The following is a 14,993-nucleotide window of genomic DNA, read 5'->3' as shown; positions in this document are numbered from 1 at the left end:
TTTTTTTTCTGCTTGTGAACTATTTTTGATCTGAAGAATTTATAACATAAGACTAAAATCTCCTTTAGGCAATAATTTACACCTTGCATACCAATAACTTGCCTATAGTTTACAGTTGACATATACTATGTTCTGTCCTTATCCCTGGCACCAAATAATGTGCTGAAATGTGACAGACAAGCTCTGCAAGTCAGCTGGAAGCTATGATTCCAGTCAAGCAAAGAGGTTATAGGAGGAAACCAGATGGAAGTTCTGCAGGTTAGCTACAGGTGTAACTGAATTAAAACCCTCAGCAGCAGTGATGGCCCATTTTGGTTCTGTGCTTTTCAGAAAATAAACATGACGAGAGTAAGAGTGCTGCTTGTGCTCATGTCACTGCACTTTAATACCACTTCTATAGGGATTTATATGGCACTAACAATGGGTCAATCATTTTCTTCAGTGATGACACACAGATGGGAACCCTGCCTGAAGGATTTCAGTATCTGAGAATATGTTAGTACAGATTTTCAATGCAAGAGGGAGACATAAGAGCCCTACGTTGCCAGTCTTTTGAGATTAGGGCAGTTTTACTTCCTGTTGAAGAGTGAACTTCAAGATCATCTCCCTGCACTTTCATGGTTAATGGATTTAAGGGATGTGGGCTATATTTGAGTATTACTCAAGTAACCTGCATTTTCCAGGTTTCCTCAAATTACTGTGGAGTTTGATGATGACTTTTTGTGTATGCATTTGCAAGTATGACTGTGTGTGCACTGACCAGCAGCCTCAGTACCATAATGCCAGAGATGTAAGTTTACAACTAAATTTAAAAAAATATTGTGCCTGAAGCTATAATCATTGAGGTACAAGGATATAAAATGTAAATGGCACTTCAACAGATTAAACACACAGAAGACGGAGGACCTGTTGTAAGCACATAGTCAAAGACAGTGGCAACAGCTGCTAACTCCAAAAGAATGGAGAAAGAAAGTCCTTGTGGTATTCTGGCTAGTGCTGTGAATTTGATGCTGATGGACATTCAGGGTATGTGCTCAAAACAGGCCCCTGCCATGCATCTGAAAGAGCTCTAGGCTATCTCAAAGCAGCACATTCTCATTCTTTTAGCAACTACTTTTATATCTCTTTCCCCTCAGGAATAGCTTTGGCTTTGGAAGGTATGAAAAGAAAATGAGAAAATGACCGTAAGGTAGAGATAGCATTAGGAAGGTAGTGATATCATTAGAATGAATTAGAGCAGTGTTATTTAGATGAGCTTTCTGAGACTTGAATGCTTGGCTGAACCATTACAGTCCTGTATACATTTCGGGAAGGCAATAGATTCAGAGAGTGTCCGAGTCCTTTTTTATTTTCTGGATTCCTGGAGTCTGCAAAGATAGCTGGTGCTGCTGGTAAGAGAATGTCAGCAGTGAGGAGTTCATGGTGACTCATTTGGTATAATTTCTGGGTGCCTGAATTGCCACAGATTATGGAAGTGGCTTCACTCCTAATTGTGATAAATGATTGAGATGAGACTTAAAGCTCTTCTGAAAACTATAGAGCTCTTCCTGAGCTCTCTTCAAAGTTAATACAAGGCTTCCATAGACAGCCAGCTCTGTCTTTTCACTTTCTTAGATGGGTTTCTCTTGTAGTATATCCTTTGCAATATGCTCCCTTAAGAGGTTTCTGACCCTAAAAGAAAACCACTTACTTTTCTTTTACTATGCCAATAGACTTTGATGTTTCCTCTAGGAATAAGAGTGTATCAGCTATCAGCAAGTATTGAATTTCTTACAGATTTTTTTGTTGTTCTACAGTGAAAGTCTGACTTAATTATTAGTAATTTATTTATGATGTTCCAGTGAGTCTTCATGTAGTTTAACGGTCTCACAATATGGTGTAACAATTAGATTTGCAGTTAAGAGCTTCTAAGTGGTTTCTTTTTCAGCTGTATTTTATTGCATAAAATCAACTTTAAATACTTTTAAAAAAGAGGTCTTTTTTTTTGAAGGGCTTGGTAGAACCATTTTCTGAACTTGATTCTGTGCAAACTATGTAGGCATTTCATTTACTGCATATGAAGAGTCCTGTTATTTAAACTGCTCAACTGGATCCAGCCCCTGAAGAATTGAATCCAAAATACCTGGACACTAGAAGACTGTGTAGATTATGGTCATGAGTGAAGGGCTGGGTTTTCACAACAGAAGTGTCATAAAGCACAGATGTTTTTTAAGTCACAGAACGCCACAAATATGTCTGCTGTAGCCTTCCTGAACAGCTCCATCAGCAACTGAAATACCTCAATCAAGAGATATTGCCACTTAAACCAAACATATTTTCATTTGAGAATGTTGTTCGATTCTGCTTTTTTTTTTTAAAGGAAAATTTTAAAGTTGCAATATATATTTAGATTCTTAAATAACTTTTGGCTTTTGGAATGAAAAAAGTGATTTTCAACTGGAAAAGAGGAAAAAAAAAATAATGGTTTCATTTCAAAATTTTCAAATGGAAGTCCAGACCACTTTGAACAATAACAGTCCTTGGCATGGTAGAGGAGTGTGTCTAGAGATTCCTATATGTCTATTTTCTGTGTTTTATGGGACTGCAGAGCCAGGTGAAGACAGGGGACCTTTGGTCAGATGGAACCTTAGAGCTGAAGTGTCTGAGATCAGAGGCAGTGCTGAAGCATGAGATTTGAAAGAGGGTCCTCAGGTCCTGCAGGCTACAGAAGAAAAACTGATGTGACCAGTGTCTTATGCACCCTTCATGAATCCGTCACTTAGTAATGGTCAGAAAAAACTGTTTTGAGTGGAAAATTTCAACCAGCTCTTATGTTACACTTAGCCTGTTTCATGGAAAGGGATTCACAGCGAGGCTATGATAAAGAGCCTTTGCATCAGCAGGTAATGATTCAGATGTAATTTTATTTGGAACAGTCTTATGGCCTATTTTACAAATTCTTATATTATCAGACATACCCTTCTACCTATGCCTGAGTATTTTTTGATGATTGCACAGTGATACTACAAATCACAGAATCATAGACTCGCAGAATGGTTTGGGTTAGAAGGGACCTCTGGAGATCATCTAGTCCAACCCACCTGCTAAAGCAGGTTCACCCAGAGCAGATGACACCGAAATGTGTCCAGGCGGGTTTTGAATTTCTCCAGAGAAGGAGACTCCACAACCTCTCTGGGCAGCCTGTTCCAGGGCTCTAGCACTCTCAAAGTAAATAAGTTTCTCATATTTAGATGGAACCTCCTATGCTTCAGTCTATGCCAACTGCCCCTCATCCTATAGTTGGGCACCCCTGAAAGAAGTCTGGTCCCATTCTTTTGACACCTACCCTTGAGATATTTATAATTATTGATAAGATCCTCATGTTTTTATCATGTAGTATTGCAAAAATAGTTACAGAAACAAAGGGAATACACAACTCAAAAAATCAGAAGAAGACTGTCATGGCATGTCCATCTTTCTGGTTTCAGTAAATGTCTCAATGCAGAAGTGAAAGAGAATTATCAAAGACAGAAAGAGAACCTGACAGAAATATAACTGCCCTGACCGCAAAACAGTTGTTCTGTAGCAGTTTTTTTATCCAAATACAAGGCTCATACTAGTAAAGTCCACACAAGCGTTTGGTGAGTTGTCTAGGAGATATACACTTAAAATGGATTAAGAGCAGAAACTGAATCCTTCCAACACATTTAACTGAGACCAAATTCCAGGGGAAAACCACCCCAAAACAATGGAATTATTTTTGCTTGGTGGCACAGTGCACTATTTTGCAGTTCAGAAATGACATATGCTCTTACTCAGCTGCTGTGCCCTGGAGGTACTCTACTGGGTAATGAAGCTATACACTGTGTCTTTGCAGTTTCAGGGCCTGAATTTGGTGACCTGAAAGAAAAGGACAAAACCAATTTGCTTTTCAGCACAGCAGATAGAGAGCCTGTGTTTGGGGTGGGATAAATTGTATCATTTTAATATTTTTAAAGCATCCTGCTAAACACTTTGTAAATATACATTAAAGAATTAAAGTAGAGGTAGAGCCTGGCTCATGTGCTGAACAGCATAGCCTTATATTGAGATAATATGCCTAGAGAAGTATCAAGGTACTGTGTGCTTCTCCAAAAAGCAATCAGTCCAGACCCAAAGAGAAGGTAAGTCTTTCTGAAAGTGCAGCTTGGAACTGATATTTTCAGTATCAAAATGGGTTTTTATTTGCACTACAGGGTTATTTGTACTTTTCCTGGACTTTTGTGACATCTTCAACCAAAAGCTGAAGGCTAGAAGTAATTTAGATATTGGAATCAGAATATCTAGTAAAACACTTCTGTATGTATTTTATCCTTTCTTATTTAATCTTTTTAGCAAAATTTCACATATCACAGATTTTCCTCAGAAACTCCTTTGTGTAGCAGGACTAATGCATTGAACATTCAAGGCCAATTTCTATAAAACTCTTACATGGGAGAGCAATAATATTTGCTAGAATTGTCCATATTCTTTCGAGCATGAACCTAATCTAAGCAAATTTTCAGTGACTTTTTGTCTTCACATACACAAATCTATCGAGTCTGCTGGTCTGTAGGTTAGATTTGCTCAGTTGTTTCATTACCAATGATTTTCACATGCCTTCATCTGAGACACTGCAGGGAGAATCTTTCTTAGTTTCATATGCCAGATAATACCTATTTTCATTTGTAGCACCGCAGGAGCAAGGGAGAAGGCACACACACTACCTGGAGTCTCAGTTCAGTGGAGCAGTGGTGTGATGTATGTTCTCTGATGTGACGTACTCTGATGTGATGTGTCATCTTCCTGGTCCCATAACTCTCAGTTCCAGAATTCATCCTCCCACCAAATTCATCCTCCCATCCTCCCGCCTGCATGTCAGTCTCTCATGTGTCTGAGATGGAGGTCCAAGGCAGATAGATGACACTAGGACTGTGTGTAGAAGTGGCTGGGTTTGAAGAACATGGTGGACTGAAATCAGCATGCTTGAGTATAAATTAGTCCACTTTAGTAAACCACAGCACAATCCAACATGAAGACATTTCTAGCATGGGAGAGGTGGCAAATCAGAAAAATCAGAGGGCCGGAGATATGAAATGACATGGAAAGCTAAATCAAAAAAATGAAGACTACTTTGTCCTATCAGTAATTTTACCTCGTGCTGTCAATTTCCAATTTTGATGGGAACTCAGAGTTACTCTAGACTTAAAAAGAAAACAGAATCTTTGCTTCATTAGTCTGCACTCTTTTCTGCTTTTCCTGACCACCACTTATGTGCGTTAGACCACACACCTCATGAACAACTCTGAATAGAAACAATAGGTGTGCTCCCACCCATCAGTCAGTCAATGAATAACTATAAATCCAGGAACAGCATACATAAACAGTTGGTGGTTTGTCTCAGTTTATATATTGCTATATAAAGTGTATATTTCACAACTTAAAAAAAAAGAATACTCTTTAATGAGGTATACATATAAACATGTGTGCATATATTTGTGCATTGTTACACACAACATGGTAATAAAAAAAACGCACAGAGAGGTATAAATATGTAGTCACATAGTGTTCCTTTTGACTGAAAAACACGTAAAAAAATTCAGAACATGAGAACTTCATTTTTGGATTTGACTGGAAACTCTCCAATTCAATACTTTGATTCAGCAGAAGAGAGAAGTGAGAGTCTGAAGATCCATTGAACTACTATGCAACAGAAGTTGATATGGTGTCATCATCTGTGAGTTTTGTGTAACATAACTTAATGCAATGCACATAATGATCTATAAGATGATGTAAGTCCATCCTTGACCTTTTGCTGGTCTCCGTAGCCTCACACAAAAGTATAATTCTCATTACATGGCCAACATCTAAGAAGAACCTTTTGTATCCCTTAAAAAATAATCTGACCATTACATACAGACCATTCCTCTGCCAATATGCAAAGCAGTAGCATTTGATAAAAGATCACCCAGGGTATTTCAAGACTAACAGAGGCAACTGCTAGTATCAGCTAAGGTGTTAAATGATACAAATGATTATACAATTCCCTGTATCTTTCAGGCTGCAAGAGTTGGGGTTGTTCAGCCTGGAGGAGAGAAGGCTCTGGGGAGACCTTATTGCAACATTTCCATACTTAAAAAGGGGCTGTAAGAAAGATGGGGACAGATTTTTTAGCAGGGCCAGTTACAACAGGACAAAGGGTAATGGTTTTAAACTAAAAGAGGAGAGATTCAGGCTACACATGAGGAAGAAAATTTTTACAATGAGGGTGGTGAAACACTGGCCCAGGTTGCCCAGGGAGGTGGTCAATACCCCATTCCTGGAGACAATCAAGGCCAGGCTGGACGGATCTCTGAGCAACCTGATCTGGTTGAAGATGTCCCTGCTCATTGCTGGGGGGTTGGACTAGATCATCTTTGAGGGTCCTTTCCAATCCAAACTGTTGTATGATTCCATGATTCTATGATCTCTCAAGATTATTGGAGATGGTTGGCCGACAATATAGATACAAACATTTACCACAAACCTAAGCTCACTGTGGTTTGTGCTTGCCTAAATCTATTTCTGATATGAGACATCCTGTGCTATTCTTGCAGGTAACTGCTGCTGAGTCTTGCCTGCAGGACCATTCTTGCTAATTGTGTACTGCTCTGCTTTTCCAAACAATTGCCTGTTTAAAGTGGCACCTTCTAATTCAAACTCCTAAACTCTGCATAACTAAACACTGCAGATTGCTGAATGAGTGAAAGGTTGCAGATTTGCCTATCTCTGTGAGATAATGAAACCTCAAAATAGTGCTTGTAAAATAGCAGCTCGCTAGCTGTTTATGAGATACATAAATTACCACTCAAGGTTCATTCTGCAGATTAGCACTTTATGCACATTATTCATTTTAGTTTTTTATAGGAGGCCTGTAAGAATTCAGTGCTTCAGAAGTACAAGTAATATATTTACTGCATCACTAATCTGGTGGTTCTGTTTTCAAAGCCTTCCTACAGTGCAAATACCAAATTTTGAGGAAGGTGAAACTGAAGCAGTGAGAGCTTGACTTTCAGTACTCCTTTGTGTGATGAACCATAACTGTCCAACCCCGCAAAGAGATTTTGGTGTCAATCATTAAGCATTTAGCATGAGGCTTTCTGAATAAGCATTATAAATAGGTTTTCCAGGTAAGAAATCAGCTAGGGCACTGGATTTTCTAGAACAGGTTATAACCCATGACTGCTGAGAATGATCTCTCTGGAGGCACCACAACAAGCAAGCAGGGAGCTGCTGACAGCAGGTGTGAGCTTGCTGGGTCTTAACTTTTGGTTACTTGCAAGAAAGTGAAATGTGCTCTATTAAGGGGCCCATTTTATTTCCAGTTTTAATGTCTGACTGAGGATGATCTAAAACAGTTCTAACGTCTTGCTGACTCCTCTCCTTTTTTTTTAAAAAAACCCCCAACATATTTGCAATTAGCAGATTTTATAGCTGTGTGAAAATGGTTTGTTCTTCATCTCACAGACAGAACAGTTTCAGGGAATGATGAAAATTTTGCTCATGACAATGAAGGCTCAATTCAGTTCCCTAAACTGATGTCTTGAGAGTATCTCAGACAACCACGTGGGATTTACAGGTAAAACAGAGTATCTACAGAAAGCCTTTGCCATCCTGAAACAGTGGCTGGAGGCTGAGTAGAGATAATACAGGTCATCTCCAAAGGCCATACAGGACCATGTCAAGGCAAACTGGCTGCCTAATGTTGGCTCTGGACCCTCTACTACCTGAGCTCTGGGGTTTCTCTAGCTGTCTAAAGTCATTGCTGTGTAGGGTAGGAGCATTCAAACCGGTTGCAATGACCCGAGGCCACTGAGCAGCCGCTGCTGTGATTGCAGGACACTGAGCACTCCTGAGAAATAAACAATTAAAGATGCACCAATTAATGCCTAGTTTTAGAACACCTTGACAGTTAAGGGAAGTTTGGACACTATTGTATTCTGAAAATCATTCCCTAATAGCTAAATGTCAATTGACTGAATGTTAATCCTGAAATATTTAGCTCCTATTTTTGTATTCAGACTGATGGATTATACTTGATATATCTTTAACATTTCTTCTGAACATGCCTAAACCTGAAACATTCCTAAAGCACCTGCAAAAACACAAATTTCAGTACTCAATGGTAATATATTTTTTCCTGTTGCTATATGGGCTATGGTTTCCTTTCTTAACTTTCCAACTACTTTGTTCTGTGAGATCTAACTGATGGATAATAGCTATTTTCCTTTCTGCAGACATGATACCTTGTACATGGCTTTGATGTCCAGCCCTAGAAATTTGCAAGCCTCTGAATCTCACCTGTTTTTTCCTACTCTATGCTAACAACAAGAAGTAAAAAAGAGAATTTTGAAGGTAACGTGTTCACTGCTCTTATAGTTTCTTTCATCTAGACTGAGATCAAGAAACAAAACACAGGGAGAAGATAGAAGGACATAAATTATGATAATTTTATTGCTTTGTCAAATTTGAGCCAGATTTTCAAAGTGCTTGTTTTATTAGAGTCTGGCTGTTTGTCTTAAAGTAGCACAAGTAAATTACTTTTTACATCAGTTGAATATTTTCAATTAAATATGTTTTGATTTTCCTGATGTACCTGAACTATGAGAAAGAGGCAAAAAAGGAGAAGGTTGTTCATATACCTAATGAAGGCATCCACAAGTAGTGCGCTTCATCTAGGCAACCTCTCTAGTCATTGTAGAGATGAGCATTTTCAGATGGATATTCATGTCATGGTTTTTAGATCTTTGCTTCTCTCTCTGCTAACTACACATGAAACTTAGATGACCATTTTATACCAGATGAAAAAAGTTGAACGAGATGAACCCAGGCCTTTGTCAATAACAGATTGCAAGTCAGAAATGAAAAGTGTTGCACTTTCTGAGAATGTTTCTTACTGTCATTTAAAATCTATTTGTTTTTCAGTTGAATTAAGATGCTTAGATAAATTTGTTCTATCCTTGCAGGATCTCCATTAATCAAATTGTTCCAATAAAATAAATCTGTTACACTGTGATTTATAATCTGGGATTGCTCCGATATATATTTCTGAGAGGATTCCCACACAGTCTGTGGCCAAAAGGTTACATAGTTACTAATATTTTGTGCATCACTAGTATGTGCTCAAGATTTTAGTCAAATACCATGAGATCAGAAATTAGTACTCTATTTCTAATGGACAGGGGGGAATAGAAGTTGTTGTTAATTGCTGTGCTGGAGATAAGACAAAACCCCCTAATACAGACTCCTTTAGCTCTGATATAAATATTGGTTAACCTTTTATAATTTTGCAGAATTACAGAAGATACAATTTGTCATGTTAAATCATACTGTGAATCTGTCAAGTGTTGTACTCTGAATCCTTCAGTAGTTAGGTGATTCAAAAATGCATGAAGATAAGGGCCAGCCCTTCCAGGTAACGTGGGAGTTGGAGGGAAGAGCTCAGGCTGAAGGAAGACAGAGGCAAGGAGGTGTCGGGAAGTCTGTCATGCGTGGCTGGGTGCTTCAAAGCTTGCTCATAATTAAGAACAGCTGATCTTCCAAAACACAGAGTTCTTTCATGTTACTGGTCAACACATCACAAGTTAACAGCCTGTGTTCGAAAGAATCATTCAAAAAATTGGTCTTCAAAGTAATTCAGCCAATAAGACTAACTGCAGCTTCTAAAGCTGTGTGTGGAGCCAGCATCTGCAGTCTTCCTTTAGAAAACATGTCTGCAAAAGTCTGAATGGTAATCTCAGAGCAAGGTGGCTCCAAAGTAACATGTTCAGCTGGGTTAATAGTGATTTTCTGTACCATTTCTGCACACAGTTGACAATTAGGAAAGTAATCACAGCATCTGACCTTTGCAACGTAATTTAGCTGGGTATTTCAGCTGCCTAATCCCTACAGATCCCTTGGGTAGTCAATAGAAGGAGATATGTTCTCCCAGGTGCCATCTGCAACTCCTAACTTGTCTCCTGTCTTCAGCCACCCCCTGAAGAATCTCTTCCTCTGTTGTCTAGAAAAAAGTTGGAGAAACTAGCCATACCATACATAGTAAATTCAGTGCTTAAAGGTGACATCTATGCATGAGCTTTTAATACTCATTTCAGACAAAGTATTCGTATTGTGCTCTCATATTTTCCTCTGTTCCTCTTATTTTATTATGTTGCCTGAACTTCTTAGAGCAAGAGTGCTTGATTACTCCATTAAAGTTGGCTTCATATTTCATTTTGAGACTGTCTCTTTATGATATCCATTTGTACAACTAATTTGTTATTATTTTATAATTTTATTGTACTTTAAAGTACGCTATATTACCATGTGAATGCGTATATTAATCAGGCACATAGTTATTATTAATGATTCCTGCATTGCAAAATTCTTTTTAACAGCTAGCAGTAGCCTTTCTTTTTAACAATTAATTACTAGAGGTTTTGAGAAATATGTTCTAAAATAAGTTATTAATGAGTTTAGTTGCATCTATTAATTATTTCATAAATATTAATAAAGAACATGCACACAATCATGCTCACACACACTTCATATAAAATTATATTGTGTACTTAATGGTCTCTTATCAAGCTACCATCAGTTAAATTTATGGTTTTTATGCTTTCATGTTTGATGAGAATATAAAACAAAAACTATTTTAGAAAATTGTCATTCACTGAAAGTGGTGTAGAAATCTATCAAATTTTTCACACAAACTGTGACAAATAGTTCTTAATTTACAGCAAAAATCTCTCTAATCTACTTCACAGAGTGGAAAGGAATATAACAAATATTCCAGGCTACAAAGAAAAAAGACAGCTCAGATATTGCTTCACTCATTAGGAGAACCCTCGGTAATCCAACTTGGTCAGTGGTTTTGTATCTTCCCACCATGGGTTGTAGAATTTTTGGCAGGAATACCATCAGTTAATGAAGCTCCTGTTAGTTATCTGCAGTACAGTATAAACCAAACCCTGGAGTATCATCCCAGAAGCCTAAACTGCAGACAGATGTGGTCTGCAGCATGTCCCACCACCCCAGACTTTCATCCATCAGTACAAGGATATTGAATGGAGCACACAACAGCCTCCTTCCTGCCTGTTTGGCTGAGTTTCCTTTCCAGGAGAACCACAGCGAGCAGGAGTTGGGGACAAGAGAGAGAAAAGTGCCAGCCCACACCTTATCCACAGACTGGCCATGCTTCAAATGTAAACTTTGTCCCATAAATAGGCCAAATATATAAAACTAAGAGAGTAAACAGATGTGCGAAAGGAACTAAATGGATTCTCTGATGTAGAGCAGGACAGTAATAGATCTGGGACTGCTATACTGAACCCAAGCCCCAGACCTGTGGCTCATCTCCTGAGCCATGCAGAATTGCTGCCTTTGTACTGGTATGCACAGCAGGACAAACCTTAATCCCACAAGGGTGTATAGCCGAGGGTTGAATGCTAAATGATTCACAGGTAAAGTTATTTTTTGTCAAATTCAGAAGCAGTTTGACTGGCTTTTTTTAGGGTGATTTCTGTAGAATTTTCCAGATTCCACACCACCAAAAGGAGGGGACAGAGTAGGAAGTTGAAAGTATAAAGTAATAGTTGAAGTTTTCACTCTGCATACAAGGTTCAGATCCCCAGATCCTGCTCAACCAGAAAGCTGTGCAAATATTAGTTTCATAGAATGGGGAATGGACAATAAGCAGGAGTAGAAATTCCTTTTGTATAATGGGAAGTGAGTTCAAACATAATTTTTGAACTATTTTTCTGTTGCAGTATTTTAATGCACTAACATTTTAGCACTCTGGTCCCACAAAGTCATTTTAATAATTTAATATATTATAATTTTTTGACAATCAGACATTCTATTACATTTCATATAGCCATATTGCATATATTGGTAATATTGCAAAAAAAAAAAAAAAAAGGCAAGGCTTCCATTACCTGATCACAGAAAAAAAAATGAAGCAAAGAGAATTACAAATGTCATAAAAATTATTAATGGCATTATTAATAGACAGGTCCTTGTCACAACACACTATAACATTTCCTTTGTAGACATTACAATGTATCATGGGGAATGGACAAGATGACCTAATAGATCTTTTCTATCTCTTTTCTCACATAATCATGTCAATCAACATAGAGAGTCAGTAATTTATACCTTCCCTTGCTTCCAGACTACACTGTTGTATCCCAGTCCTGTTACATAGATCTAAAAACTACAGCTGCAATGTCACTGTGTTTGTTTGGCCTGGAGGAACTGTCAGCAGAATTACAATAAAGGTGGGCACCTGTTTTGTTGAATATTAATGACTGGAATGGTTGGCCAAACCTTGCCTTTAGGATTCAGGTGACATAGACATCTACCTTCAGTGGACTTCCTCTCTTTTCAAAGCTGCATGGGAGTCAGAAGAGACCACACTATGGGTATTTCTCATGTGTTACTACTCAGGTGGAAATAATGAACACTTGAAAAAACATAGTCAGCTATCATAATGGTCATAATTAGGAAATACTATTTTTCTTAGCAGATACTATGTTTTATAGTATATATCTCTGGTGATTCTGGTGTATAAATTGGTTTTTATAAGTTTCACCATTCTGTTTAAATGTTACCTCTCAGTTATAATTTTCATTATTAATACATTTCAGTTCAACAATATGTAAGAAAAAAACAACCAACCAACTCTTTACTGATTCAATTGTAATTAATTTGAAAATAATTTTTAACAAGATCTATATTATTTAGATTCCTGCAGTCTCTCTCTCTTTTTTTTTTTTTTTTTTTTTAAATATGGTATTTGTTCTTTTGCTCTTGTGTTTCACTTAAGAATGGACATAATACTTCTTTAAGGGCTCAAGAAAGCTATGACCGGGGCAGAGAAGACTAGATTTTTCTCAAGTAAAAGAGGTCTTAATCTTTTTCCCTGTACTTATTGCATCTTTTGGTATGCAATATTTTTAATGCAGATAAACGATGTCAAACCTCTTGCACAGTTTCACAATTTTAGTGATGCTTAGGATTCTAAAATGTCAACATTTTGCAGAAAAAGTAGCTGAATCAGACCAGAGTAATTTTATTAGCTAAAATAGGCAGCAAGCAAAATATGAAGTCAGGTATTTGAAGGCATTTGAAGGCAAATTAATTCTATGTAGAGAGAATTCAACTCCCATGAATGCAACATCAACAAAACAAATCCCTCATAATTTCAAAAATTTCTTTAAAACAGACAAAGTATCTGAAAATCAATTATGCAAAGTGAAAGAGTTAATGATAATGTGTCTATAGAGTACATTCCCACAGCAAGCAATATTTGAGTTAATGTGGTAGCTGGAGAAAAAATATTCCAATTTTTAATTAATCTGTGGATAGAATTGTGTCTTTCACTGTTACCATTAACAGCTGCAAATGATGATACAGTGTTAAAATTCAAAATATTTAATTGAAGCATACCCTGAAATATTTCTAATAGATTTATTTATGCAGGAAATAGCTATATCATCTTATGACTTTTTAGTACAAAAAGAACCACTCAGAAAAATGTTGTTTTCATGGTTTGAGGTATGTGTTATCACAGAGAAAAGTGCCATTTTTTTAAACAAACCACAAGTTTTCCCAGTTAAAAAAGAGGTAATATATTTTTTGCAACAAATGGAGTTTTTCTTCTACAAAACTAGATCATTTTAGGCATGAGTGAGTCCTGAAAAACATGTTCCATTTGCTGTCAGAATTAAATGATGAATATGACTGAATATGGATTGTAAGAGGGTACAGTTTTGTTAGTTCTTCACAGTCAACTTGTAACATCCTCTATTTTAACATTTTTAGCAACTAAAATATTGAATAGTTTTATTCTTAGAAGCCATACTAGAAGGATGGCCTGTTCTATTTTCATACTGCTTTACATACGACAATCCATCAAGAAACACTACAAAATATCTTGTACATAACCTACAGTAGCCATTGTAACAATGGCTTTCTTGGTCTGTGTAGGAGGGGGTCTTCAAAATTTAAAATACAGAAATCCTGCTCAAGCTGAACCTTAGAGCAAGGTCATTATGTCCCTTCTGAACTGCTTGGTCCTCACCTAATGGAACAAGGCAAGCCAAAGGATAATGATGGCACAAGGACAACCAACCAGAGGAGATGTAAGCTAGAAACCGAGAGATTTCTGACTGTCACAGCAAACAAAGATTTTGACTCATTATAGCCAGACTCTAAATTCTAGTGCCTACAATGGGATTTCACAGAAATGTATGCGCTTAAGTTCGAAGAGAGGTTGCAGCAGTCCACATTGCAGCAGCTGTTCTGCTCGGAGATGTGCAAAATCATGCAGTACCACAAAGGCTCCTCTGTGCCTAGTCTTTCACATGTTGGTATGTACAGGAAAGTTCCCGTCTAAGTAACAAAGTGTTGAAGTGCTGCTTTTACTCTGCTGCAGTTCAGAGAGAAGTCAGAAGGGCATCTAAACTCTCAGTCCTGGGAAGGTGTCCTGCAGTCAGAACTGCTCTGAGCACATGCAGGGCAGCAATGAATCTGGTGCAGCACACAGCAGCCAGAGGAAGAGCCGGGCAGTACTCACAGGAAGAAGTGAGAGGTGAGATCTGGGCCTTGGGGCTTTCTCCTGTTGGGGGTGATGCAAATATAGATCTTCTCCCCTTGATACAGTGATCTCATGCCTAGCTTGATGAGTAATGGTCACCTTGCAGTGCTCAAATTGTAGCAAAGGGGGCAATGCAGAAGGCACATGTTCTGTACTGGTTGTAGTACACTTCTGAAAGAGAGAGAACTGGGTGCCAGTCCCTTTTTCCTGGACTGCTAGTGTGGTTTGTATTGGTTCAAAAATGAATTTCAGGTAACAGGGACAGATCAAAACCAAAACATACCAGTTTCTAATCTCGCTGTTACAATCCTTTGCTTTGTAAACTGTGTCCAGCATCTAACAGTGCCCAGAACATTTCTCTGGCACCAGATACAAATAA

This window comes from Nesoenas mayeri (genome assembly GCF_963082525.1).
Source record: "Nesoenas mayeri genome assembly, chromosome: 3".
NCBI lineage: Eukaryota > Metazoa > Chordata > Aves > Columbiformes > Columbidae > Nesoenas > Nesoenas mayeri.
The sequence above is the reverse complement of the archived record's forward strand: the minus strand, read 5'-3'. Positions refer to the sequence as shown.